The sequence below is a fragment of the Anticarsia gemmatalis genome, chromosome 9 (assembly GCF_050436995.1).
Source record: "Anticarsia gemmatalis isolate Benzon Research Colony breed Stoneville strain chromosome 9, ilAntGemm2 primary, whole genome shotgun sequence".
NCBI classification, from domain to species: domain Eukaryota; kingdom Metazoa; phylum Arthropoda; class Insecta; order Lepidoptera; family Erebidae; genus Anticarsia; species Anticarsia gemmatalis.
The window spans coordinates 8,615,016-8,632,644 of record NC_134753.1 but is presented as its reverse complement, the minus strand read 5'-3'; the positions used below and the strand labels follow the sequence as shown (position 1 = coordinate 8,632,644).

The 17,629-nt window shown below is 33.7% G+C and overlaps 1 pseudogene; it reads left to right on the top strand.

Moving 5' to 3' along the window:
- LOC142975340 (acyl-CoA Delta-9 desaturase-like) overlaps window positions 1-13,434 on the top strand; it is a 45,411-nt pseudogene extending 31,977 nt beyond the window's left edge.
- Window positions 13,435-17,629: the final 4,195 nt, after the last annotated feature.

Sequence of the window (17,629 nt, the reverse complement as noted above, 5' to 3'; positions counted from 1 at the left end):
CAAAGTTATGACCTAATGAAACATAATCTACAAAACAAGTAACGAAAATGCCACGATTCTGTAGCGCGATTCTCTACCACTATCGACTATTGACAACCGTCTAGCTAATGAGAAATTTTGTATGAAAATCTAATCAGTGCCTCTAGCGAGCGTGCGTTGAACTATTTTTGCTGAAAATTCCAAACTCTTGTCACTTGAGAGTACGTTATAAAAATCAAATTTTAAAATCGCTCTTTTGTACTACACAACTATAATCAATTGTCAAAAAATATAAGTATCCAAAATATTGGTAAACTCAATAATTGTAACTTTGACTCATAAACGTCAACAGTTGACCTAAATAAATAAACAAATCCTACAAGATATATGACGCTCTTCTCCTCCAATTCTAGTCTTATTTTCACTGTTACTAAGGCACTTCTTACATTTTGTATTCACATAATAGTCGCTAACGTCTGCAAAGATATCTTCTATGTATCTAAGCCCAATAGATACCAAAACTGAATTAATGTAAAGGTGTCTATCCTTCGTCAAGCCTAATTAGTCTTGAACAACTAAGTTACCCGCTAACCACACGAGGAATAAATACTTGACACAGTTAGTCTATTATTTGACAGACATATTTACATAACCTAGGCGTTATAACATTATAGGATAGACAAGCACAAGCTGAACCGAAACTTAACACTTTTATTTATATATATTAGGTCGGGGAAAAAGTATTTTCGCATTATAGTATGTATGAACTTGTAATAACTAGTCTCTACACAAAAAAGCTCGATATTTGGGTACCTCACGAGCTCACTGAAGGAAACCTAATGAACCGTGTACTCATTTGTGATTCTTGAAGCCAAAGAGTTTTATTACAAGTTCATACATATTATAACGCGAAAAGACTTTTTCCCCGACCTAATGTTTTGTATTTTATTATTTTATTTTTCTACGCTTGCTTTACCTGCCATTCTTGCCAGTCATCACTGTTTTATGCCACTTTTATCCAGGGGGTCGATTTCCTACTACTATCGATTACCGACAACCGCTATTGACAAAATCTCGTGCGCCGTGGGAACTGTTTTAGCAGTACAGTTTAAATGTCCAATCCTCGATACTGTAACGCTTGGAAAATATAGTAAAAGGCTACGTTTTGATAAACCCATGATTCTGTCAGTTACCTAATCCATGTGCTATAACCACATCCGACCAAGTATCCTGCCCAGCCGGCGCCATTGAGTGTATACCGGCCTATATTCCGAATTCTAACGTTTAACGTCTTGTATAACGTGGACCGCTCCATGAGTAATTTAAACATAATAATATATTTTAAAGTCTACTATATTTTTTATATCTTATTAAACCATTTGACAATATTTATTGCTTCATGTGCACTCCAAGTTTTATAAGTAAATCTGGTTATTGACCTGCAAATAATTCGTCTAATCATTCAAGGATCGTAATCTGTACTATCAACAATTAAAATATTTCTTACATATTTGCTTTCGAAGATTATCACGAGATTATGGGAACATTGACAAATTAGAATACTAATAAAAGGAAATATTTACCTGAACACTCTACACACATATTAGTTTCGGCACGTTTGATTCGGCAAAATTACTGAACAGCAAAACCGACTCGACTCACTTGTTTCTGCTTGTGCCGATTGGGATCATCTACACATAATTCGGTTTTGCCGCCCGGCTTGACCGATTAATACCGAACCGAATATGTTTATACAAGCCTGAGTGACAACGTATCACGAGGAAGTAGACAATAATATCATATTATGAAGGCAAAATATAATATCGTAAGATTCAATTACATCAGTGTATATCCTATATGTTTATTTATGTACATAATACCTGATAGCAGAGCAGTAATAGCCGAGTGGTATAAGTTGACACCTTCCACGCAAGTGGTCGCAGGTTCGAACCCGAGGCAACACACCAATGACTTTTCGAAGTTATGTGTGTATTAGAAATAATTATCACATGGTCCAACGATGAAGGAAAACATCGTGAAACCTTGCATGCCTAAAATTTGTTTAATACATTTATTTAGAGCATGCAAAGTCCCCAACCCGCACATGGCCAGCGTGGTGGACTCAAGGCCTAACTCCTCCCTCATTACGGGAGGAGACCCTTGCCCAGCAGTGGGACAGTAATGGGTTAAATTTATTATACCTGATACATTATTACAAATTTTCCTTTAATTACAACTAGTGTCATTCAAATAAATCAGGTTATCTTATCACAAAGAATACCTACATTTAACACGTGTACTATCTGTTTATCTGTTTATCGCAATTATATAGTAATCAATTGATAAATGTATTATTGTTTTTTCTAAGAAGATACGTCGGTATATCATATACAAATAACTTTGCCGATCGTAATCGAACCCCTGGAATTTAAAAAATTCAAGCTCTTTGAATGTAAATTCGATTTTTTTTGTAAACGTATCTACAAAAGCGTTTGCGCTCTTTTACAAATTACACTCTTATAAACACTTATTTGTATTTCTGCGAAAAATCACGCAGTGCTCAAAAATATTCGCAATTTATTGTTGATAATACAAAATTATTCAATTTTCTAAAATAGTTTTTGCAACTATCCTTCATCGTTTACATATAAAAAAAATACAAATATTAAAATTATATTTATGTTATATTTATTTTGCAGCGCGACATTTACACATGGGCGCTGGACCACCGAGTGCACCACAAGTATTCAGAGACGGCAGCCGACCCTCATGACGTGAGGCGAGGGTTCTGGTTCGCGCACGTCGGCTGGCTGGTGCTCACGCCGCACCCAGCCGTTGAAGACCGAAGAGTGGCGCTGCGCAAGACCTCACTAGATCTCATGGCTGACCCCGTCGTGAGGTTACAGAAGCAGTAAGTAACTGGCAACATTGAATGTTTGTTCTTTTCAGAGTTGTGTGTATATTTTAATCATCACTTGTTCTAAGGGTGAATCTTTAATGAAGGGATGTCAAATACCTATTCTTGCACTTTGCTAGTATGGTGGTCTCAAAGTCTAACCTCTCTCTCGCCGGTAGTAGACTCTTTCCTGTGTGTTGTTTCTAGCGTATTTTCTGATCTCAGTTATCAATATCAACCCACAAAATTAATCCAAGTCTGCCAAAAAATATAGCTGGTTGAATGTTTTTAGCAAACTACCCTAAATACTGTAACATATCGATTTTCAATGTGTTGAAGCACGTTAGCATATTAACATATTATGGATATAGGACGCAGAGAAACTCTGGCGAAGTCTAGGCAAAACTAGGTCAAATAAAAAGCGACATTGTAATCGCGGCGTATCTTAAAATAACAACATGCTGACGTCTATGTAAGTGTCAAAACAAATACAGTATAATATGTTTGCATTTTTTTTTCACTTCTATGACGTAATATGAGAATTTCAACATCATAGAATGGCAGTCAATAATACACAAAGCTTTCTTTAACTGAATTTCTGGCGACTTCTTACAACTATCGGTTGTCGACAAATGGTAAGCATTTAAAAAAAAATGAAAACCTGATGAACGCCTCTATCGGACGCCGTAGGAACTATTTTGGCAGTACATTTGAAATGACAACTCTCGATACTTGACCGTAGGTGTATCGCGCTATAGCAAGGTTATAGTGTTTAAAAATCTTACTAACGCCTCTAGCGGGTATCTTGTGGGATTTTGAAATACATTATCAAAATATATTTAAATGAAAATAATAATGTTTAATTTCTAGTCTAATGGGCTTTGTGTAACTTGCGATATTAAGGGGAAGTTTGATATTGTAGTAGTCAATAGATTTGTTCCATACATTTATTCTAGGAAACCTTTATTGTAGTAAGATACTGGCTAAGAAAACTTGAAATAAAATCGATCTGTCACTATCAGCTTCCAGTCTCAGTTCTCTTTGAAACTTTATTTTCAAAACCACGGATACAAAGAATTTTAAGTTTGTTTGAATTACAGGGAATTTTATATATAGGTACTGAATGCACGATAGGTAACAACGTAATGATTGACAAATAATTATAGGTCAGAAAAATCATATTTGATGCTGATATTTTAAAAAATGTGTATGTATAATGTATCAATCTTCATCAACAAGCAATTTTTTATTAAATTAAACCAGTTTCATTTACTTGCTTATCTACAACTGACCATAAAACTATTTGTAAATAAAATACCGTCTCCAAAAGACCTTCCAAAATACATGGATACAATGTGTTTGAAACTTTTCTAATAACACGACACATGTAAAACAATTTCAACATCTAACACATAGAAACAGTAACATTCTAGGTCCAACTCAGACTAAATTAAATGAAGGTTACTCCCAAAGCGACAAACGGGAGGGACAACAGATTCAACAATTTGTACAACAAAGTTCGATGTTTAGGCAATCGTCATTTATTTATTTTATTTTATTTCTGCGTATTTCTGAACAAAATATTCTAAAACTAAAATTGCAATGGTTTTGTGTCTCGTTTTTTCATAGATTAATTCGATAACTATTTTTTTGTCTCCTTCAACGCCATTATATTGTAAATCGCAAAAAAATTAACGGTATCGATTCAAATGCGACCTAATGGGAAGCACTAACTTTCAAATAAAAATCTTCTTGATTGATACACCCAAAGGAAAGTTATAAAATATGACAAATTGAGAACCTCTTTTTTTCTTGTAGTCGCTTAAGATATAAGCAAGGGTCTTTGTACGGCGACCTTATTTTGTGAACATTCTAGACGTTCAGGTCATAGTTAGTTATTACTTTATTCAAAATATTCATCTAGCAGATGTGCAATTACGCCACGATCATAAAATTCACAGTAATTGACGGACAATTTCATAACGTACTGGATTAATTGTCGCAATGAAATATTGGTTTATATTATACGTTTCCTTTTATCATAATAAATTGCTGCGCTGCATCTATACTAATATTATAAAGCTGAAGAGTTTGTTTGTTTGTTTGAACACGCTAATCTCGGGAACTACTGGTCCGATTTGAAAAATTCTTTCAGTGTTAGATAGTCCATTTATCGAGGGAGGCTATAGGCTATCATCACGCTACGACCAATAGGAGCAGAGTAGCAATAAGAAATGTTACAAATGTTACAATGATCAAACGCATGTCAGCGTGACCATTACGTGACGATACACATCGATAAACAAGCCAAGGATAGTAATCTAGATTTTAGTTTGTCTACATACCTGTATGTTAGCTAACAGTATGATACAGTATTTCTAAGGGCCTCTTTTACAATTATATAATTATGGGTAAAAAAACCAATATATTTTTTTAAATAAAGTATATTTTGTCCTCTATTTCGTACCTGTATTTTCGATTTCGCACATTTGATAACAAGTCTCGATACAGCCAGAATGGTACTGAAACTAATTTGAAATTTTAGACCAACGGGGAGTTGTAATTATGTCAGAATTATATTTCTGTAGCTTAATAATTGAGTTGAATTACCGAGAAATGGTACAAGAGACCGATGGTACCGGTTGTAGTACGTATCAATTTATACTCAAACCGTTGATCCAAATCGGCACTTCATTTTGACCTACATTTTTCAATAAAATTGAGGTGCTCGCAGTAAATCAAATCCGCACATAAAACGCCCAGGATATTACATACAAATGACGGCACATTCATAAATCCAGCCGACTGTTGGATAGCTGACGCGATAATAGCCAAAAGGCAGCTTGTGAATTATTGATGGACTCGCTCCTATCAGAAACATATCCTTATATTTACACATACAATAATGAATCACTTCCTAAGGTTCCCTCCACATTGATTTTGTTAGGTTTATCTTTAAAGGACGATCTTCTTTACAAGACCAGTGACCTGTTCACGGTTTGCGTTTGTGCTTCTGTCAGCGGCATTATCCTCCGAAACTGTCATTGGAAGATTGATATAGTGCGTGATAAGGACTTAACAGGAAAATGACTGACACGCCTATGTTACATGTGATTATTGCATTTCGGCTCTTTGTTTCTCGGTTTCTTGCCACACAAATATATTATAAAACATATGTATATTATAAATATATTTTATAAAACAGCGCACTCCGATCTTTTAAGATTATTCCTCGTCAGGTGCAAAATATTCAAAAGCTATTTAATTACTCGTCTCTTCAAAGAATTTCCTGTAAATTAATGGTTTATGTTTGTTAAAGGTTCTTCATTCCATTGTTCGCGTTACTGAACATTGCACTGCCCATCTGGATTCCATGGTACTTCTGGAACGAGACGTTGGTGAACGCGTTCATCGTGAGCTTCGTGACTCGGTTCACCATCACGCTCAACATCGCCTTCTGTGTCAACAGCTTCGCTCATATGTGGGGCAACAAACCTTATGACAGGTGAGATAGCTATTAACCAGCTTTATACATACTCTCTACCGCCCGTTCTTAGGAGCGTACAGGATTATGCGCGGAAAAACCTGTTAAAAATTTTCTTCGCGGGCTTGACTGATGATCGCGGCGCGTGGTCTTTCCTTTCCCCTTGCACACCCTTTATACGCGCGCTCTTTTACGCGCGATTGTTGTTTTATGCGTGATAGAGTGTATGTGTAAAGGTGACTATTGTTTACTCTATATAGTATACTATGATGCTATATCGACTTGCAATTTCGTCCACTTAAAGATGTTTTCCGATGGTAAAAGTATTAGTAACAAACTTAACTTCCATTCTGATAAACTTTCACATAATATACATAATAGTAGGATTATTAGTTATGTATATTAAATAGAAGTACTATGTAACTAAATCACAAAACAATTTAAATAAAACATTAAAATTTCATTTGAATAATATACAATCGCAAATGGTGGGTGCAGTTGTCGGGTCGCTTCGAAATTAATGGAAAGGAAAACCGTACAAAAGTAACGAAATGTTGCCATGTTAAAAGAAAACATAAACAGAGTTCGCAAAGTGGATTTACTCGGTACTCTTATAGCGAACACTGGCATGCTAGTCATTTAATATTTATGTGAAATGCAGGGCCACGACTAGATTCCATAATATTTGCGAGCTGAATTTTGAAAGCTAAATCCATTAAAAAGCGACATAAGTCAGTACGAGTTCTACTTTTTAGTGAACAGGCTTCGAATTTGAATGAATTAGGTAGTTCATGATAATAGTTAATAAATTAATTAATTAATATTTGTAGTAGCATTACGCCAAAGACTCCATGAATCAACTATGACAGAACAATACATTGATTGTTCTATTGAGGGTACGCACCTTGTGCTAATTACACAACAAAAAACACAAAGATTTTTGTAACTATTGGCATAATCAGAAGTAACAGTAGCTCGATTCTCTGCTACTATCGACTACCGACAACCGAACTGTCATCGAGAAATTTTGTATCAAAATCTGATCAGCGCCTCTGACGGTTGTCGTAGGAAACATTTTGGCAGTACATTCTAACTGTCAAATGTCGATAGCTAGCCGGTTGTCGGTACTCGATAGTGGTAGAGAATCGAGGTACAGTAGCTCTATTCTTTACAACTATCGACTACCGACAATCGACCTGTAGCTCGATTCTCTACTACTTCTCATTTCTCGATGACAGGTCGGTTGTCGGTATTCGATAGTAATAGAGAATTGAGCTACTGTCATCGAGAAATTTTGTATGAAAATCTGATCAGCGCCTCTAACGGGTGTCGTAGGAAATATATTGGCAGTACATTCTAAATGTCAAAATTTTGATACTCGACAGTACCGATTGTACAGGATCGCGCTATTACACAAATTTAGTGGTACTTTACTAAAAGGTATTTGTTATTTGAAGTGTATTAACAGATCCTCGCGGCCTCGTTATTTCGAAAGCTGTGTTTACCGAAATCAAGGGCCTCGCGGGTTGAGTAACTTTGACCCGAAGTTAACCTGTAGTTTCTAATATTTCCATGAATTTACACGAGGATTAAACACAGTTCTAGTCCGATACGATTTGAAAAAACTCTCAACCCATTCCAACGTTTTAAGCACTACTTTAACCAATCGTAATTGCGAGAGCTTCTTAACAAAGTTAATTTTTACACTTTAACCTTGCTCGCATAGTATCGAACATATTATTATATTTTATACTGGATTTCTTGAAGTTTCGGCAGATTCCACTGGCCATAGTCGCACACTAAAGTGAAAAGACTTTTATTACTACCCTTATATTTTCTACCTCTCTAATTTAACTTAAGTTCTCGTTAATCATTTTTTATTCTCACTGTAATATGGTCTCTAATAAATGTTTTTTATTTTATTTATTTACATAAAATGTGTAAAATATACTAAAATAAATTTGTATTTGTACAGGTTCATGAAACCCGTAGAGAACAGTATGGTGAGCCTGGCGGCGCTCGGCGAGGGGTGGCACAACTACCACCACGTGTTCCCCTGGGACTACAGAACCTCGGAGCTGGGCAGGCTCAATATATCCACCAACTTTATCGACACCTTCGCCAAGATTGGATGGGCTTACGACTGTAAGTACTACCACTGTGTACGATTACTTATTGGTTTCAGGGAAGCTCGTATTTTGTCCATAAATCCCTTTTTGAAATGAACCGAAACTATCACTGGCCACAAATATGAAAGACATCATTAGCATTTGGAGACGAACTTAAGTAAATTAGTGGTTAACACATTAGGACCAGAAAAACGAACGATTTACTTTAAATATTAACTGTGACTACGACTGCCTATTTTTAAAGTGAAGCAAAAAATGTAGCTTATAATATACGGGGAAATAAATACATTAAACAGAAAAGTAAAAAGGTACATAAATCACTTCGCTGACTTCATTGGTATTCGACCAAGTAACCTAACCTAACCTAACAAGGGTCACTTTTTCTCATTCAAGTACGGAACTTTCAGACATATCCCTTAAAAAGTCATAATTTATTTTACGGTTACAATTTCGACATATCAAAAGAAAAGTGTAAAAACGTGTGTTTCAATTTCAAGCAATTAAAAGATAACAAACTCGATTACAAAGGAATGAACAAGACAAAAATGCTTTTTAATTAAAACTCTCGCAAAGTAACAATCAGTGTGTATTCATTGAAGATCAATTGAACGCTCACACTTCCTCTGTCTTGTATACAGTGTCGTTTATTTAGAAATTGATGTTGCTATTATTTTTCCTCCATAAATTTATGCAACGTTTATTTTTTAAACTGTCAAAAATGTCAATTATAAATTTGAATTAAGTAAAACTATTTGCTGCCAATGTCAAATAATTGGGGGTAAACTTATTAGTGTAATAAAATCCATTTTGTTATAGAAAGGGGAAAGGTACTTGCCATTTTTTTATTAAATTACTGAACCGATTTAGATCCATTTTGGCGAGCGCTTTTACAAATTATCTAAATGAGCGGAATCAGAAGCCTCGGAAGCAGTACCTCATAATTATATGAAACCACAATTAAACACAAAAGTTAAACTTTTTAAAATGGGTGACAAATATGGGTGGGCACGTATGTAAATTTATAACTTTCAGCAACTTTTATTTGGCCTGAACATATACTTCCTAATTATTTTGGCCTCAAGCAGAATATGTGCAGTACATTATTTTTCTTTCTGAAAATAGACCATATTATATACAAATATATAATTTGTAATAAGTTATTTCAAAAATTTTAAACAATTTTTCAGTTCAGCCATACCCACGGTTATAAATATTGAAAATCTCAAAGGAATGTTGGATTTTAATAAAAACTCAAATTGCACTGAATTTTTAAACGTTGATTTTCTTGGCCGTCCATTGGGAGTCTATTATATATTTCAAGGAAAATTTAAACGTTTAATTTTAACATTTTTATTCAGTACCTACTTACTACCACATGCTATACCGTACCTACTAAGATTATTTATAGCACATTTTGTATAAACGAAACCGTGAAATATTGTGAAATACGTGTGTAATATAGATATCTAAAGTAGAAAAATTACTAGATAAAACTATCACTACACAAACACATTTTTATATTCTATAGCCTAAAAATTAAAAGGTCTTAATGTCTGGAGTTATTTTTTACGAAAAATTCTTAAAAGGCTCACTAAAATGTTTAGTATTTAAATAAAATATAGATAGTCAGGTTTACTTTAGATCTCAAATAAATTGTAGTGGAAATGGAAATATTTGTGTTCGGCGATTTCGCTTGAGGCTCACAGGCATAGCAATAGCGTTTATTTAGTGAATATTGGTCCAGTCAACATCGCGGTCGGCGTAGTTCTGCATGTAGATATATACTAGAATACACGATATGTTTTTATTGGAATGGAATACGCAATTCCTTGATCTTAAGTAAATCTGTGCGATTTCTCGTTTTGGCTGGTTGTGAATTCATTAATATCTTTATTTAAATATTGAATTACACAATATTACATTGTTAACTATGTAGGTAATATCAGCGATATTAAAATAAAAAAAATATTTTGCTATGGAATATGACCATAAGCAAAGGTTTAATTATTTCATTAAAATTACAGGCAGTTGCCGTAGTTTTGTTTCTTATACTAAAACCGCAAACTATTGTACCCGCACTTAAGTGAAGTAAAATCTTTAAGTTAATCAATCTTACTTTAAAATCATTTATACAAGTCCTTAACTACCTATTGAATTTATGGAAGAATTAATATCGATTATATTATTATAACGAAACCCGAAAACTATTTCAATAGCAAGTGGCCTGTACCGAATCACAAAAATACCTTCAAAATAATCTCTTGTTCGTTCTTTGTGATCGTCGGGCCTTTTTCACGTGTTTTCTTTGTAAAAAAAGGTTTGTAAAGACTTATCTCCGGCTTATGTACCGCGAGACTCGTGTGTGAGGTTATTGCTCGTGTTTCACTGAATACTTCTATAAAAGATTAATTTTATATAGAAATAACTGGCTTATTGTTTGAATAATGTGATGACGATTTACCATTTCAAGTTTTGTTGAAATAGTAAATAGTAATATAACTATTGTGTTTTGTCAGATATTTTACATTGTCATTTTCAAAATGATAAAGAAACCTTGTATGTTTTTAATAATAAATTTAGTTAGTTACCTGAAAGATTTCATCTAAAATTAACTATATATACAATTGATATATAAATACTCTTAATGTCTGTTTAGGTTACTCACAAAATTTATTCTTAAAAATATCAAATATTCCGTATCAAAATAATAGTATGTCTTAGATCAATGACACCTAATACAGAAACCATAAAATAGTTCCGTCGTTTTCATTCAGACCTAACTTATGTTGTTTGTTACAGTGAAAGCAGCCACCAACTCTATGATAATCAACCGAGCAAAGAGAAGCGGTGACGGCACTTTCGGCCACACTGAGGAGCCTGACCCTTCACCAGAAACCCACACAGAATGAACCAACTAACTTCAAAACTTGTTACATCTTGTTACCGACGACAGTCGACTTAGAGTCTCCCCACATTTATCGACCCGCAATCGGCTTAAGCCGAGTGCGTATCATTTCACTATTTGGCATAACGCCGATCATCCGTTACGACGCGTCGTCCGACTCTTATTTCACAGTCATAAAGGCTCTTTTATCCAGCGTTAGCCGATTCCGCGTCTATAAGTGTGGGGAGACCCTTACTTGCGATGAGTGTTACATTAAAATAAGTGATTATTGAAATTCCTCAAACAAGCAGCGATTCTCAGAATTTTCAGACTTCATTGATACACAATGAATATATTTACGAGTTACTACAAAACCCTTTGCAAGAAAAAAATGTTATTACTTTTTGTAATAGGAAAAATTTCAAAGGATTTGTATTTTTCACGAATTAGCTTAAACTCGAATTATTATTGTTGTCTATAGATTTAATCTTCTGATGCTTAGTCGAAAAGTGTGCCTATCCTCGTAAATCGTAATTAATCTTTACAATGAATTTGTTACATAATGTTTTAATATAGCTAGCTGCCATACCCAGTGATTCGGCTATCGGTTACCATAGCAACTCACACAAAACTATTGTGTAAATAATTCTGGTCGAGACGTTACTCATATTTACTTATTTAATACAAATAAAAATAATCATTTTGACCACAAATAATTGACCTAGTTAATGAATAGAACCAATAACGCGGTTTTCTACCACTATCGATTTATCGAAAACTGTAGCTATTAAACAATGTATAAAAACCTGATCAGCGCCCCTAGCGGATATCCTAAGAACTTTTTTAAAGTACATTTTAAATGTCAAACTTTTGATACTCTATACCGACTGTAGAAAATCGCGCTACTGTAACACTTATTGTATGTAACATAATAAAGCAAAACGAACCCTTAGTTTAAGATATTAATGAACCAAATCCTTACTGTTGTATTTCATCAGTCAGTACAATGTCAGTACAATTATGCATAGAATATTACATGTAGCGTGTTTTAAACACATATTTATAAACAAATAAATAATTAATACTATTTAATGTTTTATAATGTCTATATTTATTATGTGTGTATTTTAAATACCTTTTTAAAAAATATATAAACAAATCTATGTGATAGTCCAATACTATACATGCCTTATATAAACTTAAGACAGACCATAAAGTACTTATATTTTTATTAATATTATACTATTCTAAAGGCTATGTACTTCCGATATTGCTCTTCATATATTGTATCTGTAGAATATTAATAAATAACGATTATTTGTTTTAAAGCAGTACATTTTGTTCTGCTAAAATAAGCTTCCGAATATTATTTTACGACAATGTCTGGTATGTACTCGTATGGCAGGCATATCGTAAAACGTATGAAATTAATCGACATTCCTATTTATGTGATGAAATTAAACCGGCGCGGCGTATAATGGAAAAACAAATAATAAAAACGACTTGTGTTACAACGTTATTCGATAACGCTACCTTATAACGGTTTTAGCACAGTATAGCAGTAAAAAAGCTTAATAAATTGCTATATGCGTTTATGAGTATGGTGTTGTTTTGAATCTGTAAGAAAACTATTGGTTATTTGCTAAAATAACGTACAGTTACAAGCATAAATATATTTACTCTCATTTAAGATGCTGGTATAATAACTACTGTTTTTTTATTTATGCTCGTCCCTGTACGTATAATTAGTGTAAGTTAAATTGTTTTATAAAGTGAAAGATTTATTGCTGTTTTCCTCTTAATTAACTAGCCTTTTTCTAAGCAAAGAGCCGCAATATTTTATAGTTTTTTCACTGCCTTTTAAAAACATACTAAGCTAAGAATACGCAGTGTTGAGGCTCAATGAATAAAATAATAACTAGTGAAACTAATATAATTTACTTTGTTAAGCTGGTGCAACTTTTGGGAACGTTTGTTGTTTTCTGTTGGACACAAATGTTTGTTACGAGTTTTTTTTGGTCAACACATGTTTATATTGCGATTAAATGTGAATAGAAAGAAACTCTGCGTTTTATTATTTTTACTGAAATATTTTAAAAGTTTAATATATTTTTTGTATTGAATTATTATAATGAGATTTATACTCTACTCTTCAAAAAGTCACGCAAAAGAAAATAGTTTATCTTCTTACATCCTTCATTGTAGACGAAAATCTATAAATAAATAACGAAAAACGTTGATATTATTGACCTTCTTCGTATCCTTTGCAAAAATAACGATTATTTTTTAACTTCTGCTTAACTTTATCATGAAACTTCTTGGCGAGCCTTCAAAGTTCTCCGATAAATATTTTCGTAATGTTCACCGCAGGAAGCAGGAAACTATGTGCGGACCGAGTTGTTTTATCTTTGCTCTCATATCTTCGTTTATCTATGGAGTTATGTTCCAACATTATATTTTCAAAGACGTTATACAGCTAAAATCTACCTTTTAAATTTATAATTGTATCTCTGGCACGGTCATTAAGGTATCCGACTATTGATCTTAAGGTTTTGGGTTCCGTTCCCGATTTCTACATTTTAGTATTTTTTTTAATTTATATAAGTTTATTTCCCCACAGCCCGAAGTCTGGTAACTGCCCTTTAGATATTACATGAAATTAACATTGTTAATGGCAAAATGTATTCGGGTATAACAGATATGATATTATGGATGTATTATCTTAAAACTTTACAAATAGGCTTCAAGAACCTCGTATATTAATAGCATTAAATAACGTTCTGTACGTCAGCTGAGCACGTGTCTCCTTCCGAAACGAGGGTGGTTAACCGTTAACATATTGAAGTGTACCACGCTCGCTAAGTGCGCGCACTTTGTATTACTCATCCCAAGAACAATTTATAGAACCAGTACATTATTTTCTTAAGATATTGGTACCTTAGTAAGTTTGAAATTAGAGGTCAGACACATCAGCTAGACCCTTGAAAACTTTTTTTGCGAAAGAAAGCTTCTTGTGGAATAGGGACAAGACAAAGAGTGAGTTAGAATAAAATTTAAAGGCTTCGCTATTTTCTTGCATTAATGTGCTCTGCCATTCATCTCTCTCTGATCTCTCCTCATTACTAAAATAAATTTAATGTTGACTACAAACATGGCACACCCACGCGAACCGCCAAAGGAGTTGATACAAAATTAGTGCACAATTATTGGAAATTACTTAATATGCATAATTATTTAGCAACGTTAGCACGTTATTTTAGCCGATTTCTGTGGTTTATATATTTAATCAGCTGAAAATGATGAATATTCATGCCCAAGTGAGATAACAATAATTAAAATGGACTTCCTTAGCTGTGAAAAATATAAAAATGGATATAGAACGAGGTCTACTTCTTATTTTTCATAGTTCTGTAGTGAAATGGTTCTAAAACTCTTTTGACGAAAGCAATGTATTGTCATGATGAATTAGATTGCACTATTAGAAAAAGCTGAGTTTAATTTTAGTAGTTTCGTAGTTGAGACAGTCAACTTTGCCTCGGCTGACCTGTATCACGAACCTGATAAACGTCACAGCTTTATTCGAGATTTGAACTAGTCTTGCCATAGTAAGTTCTTTGACCGTTTCGTAAAAAAATCCTGATGAATGGAAAGTACCTACATTTATTTTCCCAGGGTTGATATTTTTCCCCGAAAAATTTTCCAAGACATTTTTACAGCTACTCGATAGTAGTAAATCGTGAAAATACTAGCAATCACCATCAAACTAAATCTAGTAACTAACTGCAGCATAAAATCTTAGATTGTAGTTTATCCCAAGCTACAGAACCCTGTATTTTTCAAGTTCCGACAAACTTGATAAATTACCATTGTGTCAGCAATTAGTGGGTCATTATGGTGTGGGCGATTCATTTTGTATTAACTTCGGGAAAACCTAACAATACAGATTGTTGTTAAAATAGCTTCAAAGCGATGGCTTATAATACGGCGACGTTTTCGTAGTGTTATGAAACCATGCTATAAATAACACCTACAAATATATCAGAAAATGTTGTAACAACTTGGATTCAATGCACGATAAGCGAGGATTTTGAAAAATATAATATTCAGCAGAACGTTTCGCTACGGTCAGTACTATCGCTATCGAGTATCAAGAGTTCGACTTTAAAAATGTACTGCAAAAATAATTTGTACCTACAACGCACGCTAGACGCGCTGACAAACATATCCTACAAAAATTCTCGTCAAACGTTTGTCGTTGTAATGATTAATATGTAAATACATGATACCTCACACAATTTTAAACTCTTTTGAATTCGGCGCCTAATTTATAATTATAGCACGACGCAGAGCCACATCTTTTCGTTTCAGCAACTATTTAGAGGGTTTCGCGTAGTACTAATATTATAAATAAAACAAATTCTAGATATATCTAATATGGTTCTGTTATGTAATAAGGTATTTTATCCTACAGAGTAAGTTACTAAAGCAACGGTAGCTTGAATACAGTCAATAAAATAAACAAAAAACAAAGACTTAATTCAAGTAATTACAGTTTGCAATTCACTCAGTATCAATTTGCCGGAAATCGAGACCTATTCTGAATTGTAACAGTACGGGTACAGTCGAGAGCGGACAAAAAGCACTCACTGGAAACTTTACTTATCTACTTTTTACAATATTGTCATCGGGAACACGAACCATTGAATGAACGCTTCATTTTCAGTAAAGAAAATTGTAGTCGAAAATACAAGGCACCTAAAGCAGTAGGTAACTACTCATCTTAATTATTGTTATACCTGGAATAAAAAAAATTACCCATTACTATCCCACTGCTGGGCAAGGGTCTCCTTCCGTAATGAGGGAGGGGCTAGGCCTTGAAATATTTATTTTGCTAAGTATATAATATTATTCTTTATGGACTCAGTCCCCACTTGCACACATTACAGAACCCGTCTCATGATGGGAGAACACTTTTGTGAGTAAGGAATTAATGAGATTATTAACCACGATCATTTGCCACGCGGCCACGATGCAATTTCATTCCTTTAGCAACCGCATTAAGGACTTATAGGCGTCGTTAATACGATAATGAATACTTCTAATTTATGGTTTCGTGTAACATATCAAATTATTTTGGTACACGTAAACACACACGTGTCAGAGTCGTCGAGTTTATTGCAGTCAATGATCTGCTATCGTTGGACTACAACCACCTTTTACACAATAATATCCTAATCATGAATGTCTATTTAAATGAGAATGAATGAAAACAAATTTGCTACTTATTCGACTAAGTAACTGTTTTATACGTTTTATATAACATAACAAAGTATTTTGGACTTGTGTGGTAATAAAGTAATGCCATTACATGTTGTAATAAATAATATTTCAAACGTAATTCGTACTTCATTTAAAAATAAATTATTGAAATCTCTTTGCAGTAGGTAAACTGAATACTAAATTAAAGTTTACATATTCGTAGTGTACAAACATACAAGAAGACTTAAATTATATTCTCTAAAATGTTAAATGCACGCTTTTTAATTACACAGCATCCGAAAGGATCCGAATCCTATTTCCTACGGTTCCGAACACGAGGCTACTTCTGAGAATTCTCGGTAAACAAAGCACTCAGCAAATAAATAGAGATACACATTTCAACAAAATCTCATAACACTCGAAATTCGTTTATGAAGATGTAAATACAATCTAGTTCATGTAGATAAAGCTGGTCTCAGTACACGAGACATACAAATCTATACTAATATTATAAAGCTGAAGAGTTTGTTTGCTTGATTGTTTGTTTGTTTGAACGCGCGAATCTCAGGAACTACTGGTCTGATTTGAAAAATTCTTTCAGTGTTAGATAGTCCATTTATCGAGGAAGGTTATAGGCTGTATATCATCACGCTTCTACCAATAGGAGGAAATTTTGAGCCATTCTCTCTTATGTGACGCAAGCGAAGTTGCGCGGGTCAGCTAGTGTAGATATATTCTTGAAGACATTAATCTAATTCAATGTTAATTCTTGTACTGATATTAGGCTTTCGAGGAATCGCGGTAAGGTAACTCCATTGAGGAGGTATTCGCTTGAAGCCGAAACATTTAATCTACTGACTTATTCTAATCGAGTTTACAAACCAGATTACTCACTTACTGTTTGAACAATCAAATCTGAAATGTAAGCGACCCTATATTAATTTTCTCTGTGTATTTGATAGATAAACATTTTATTACAGTTATTAATACAGTGAGTG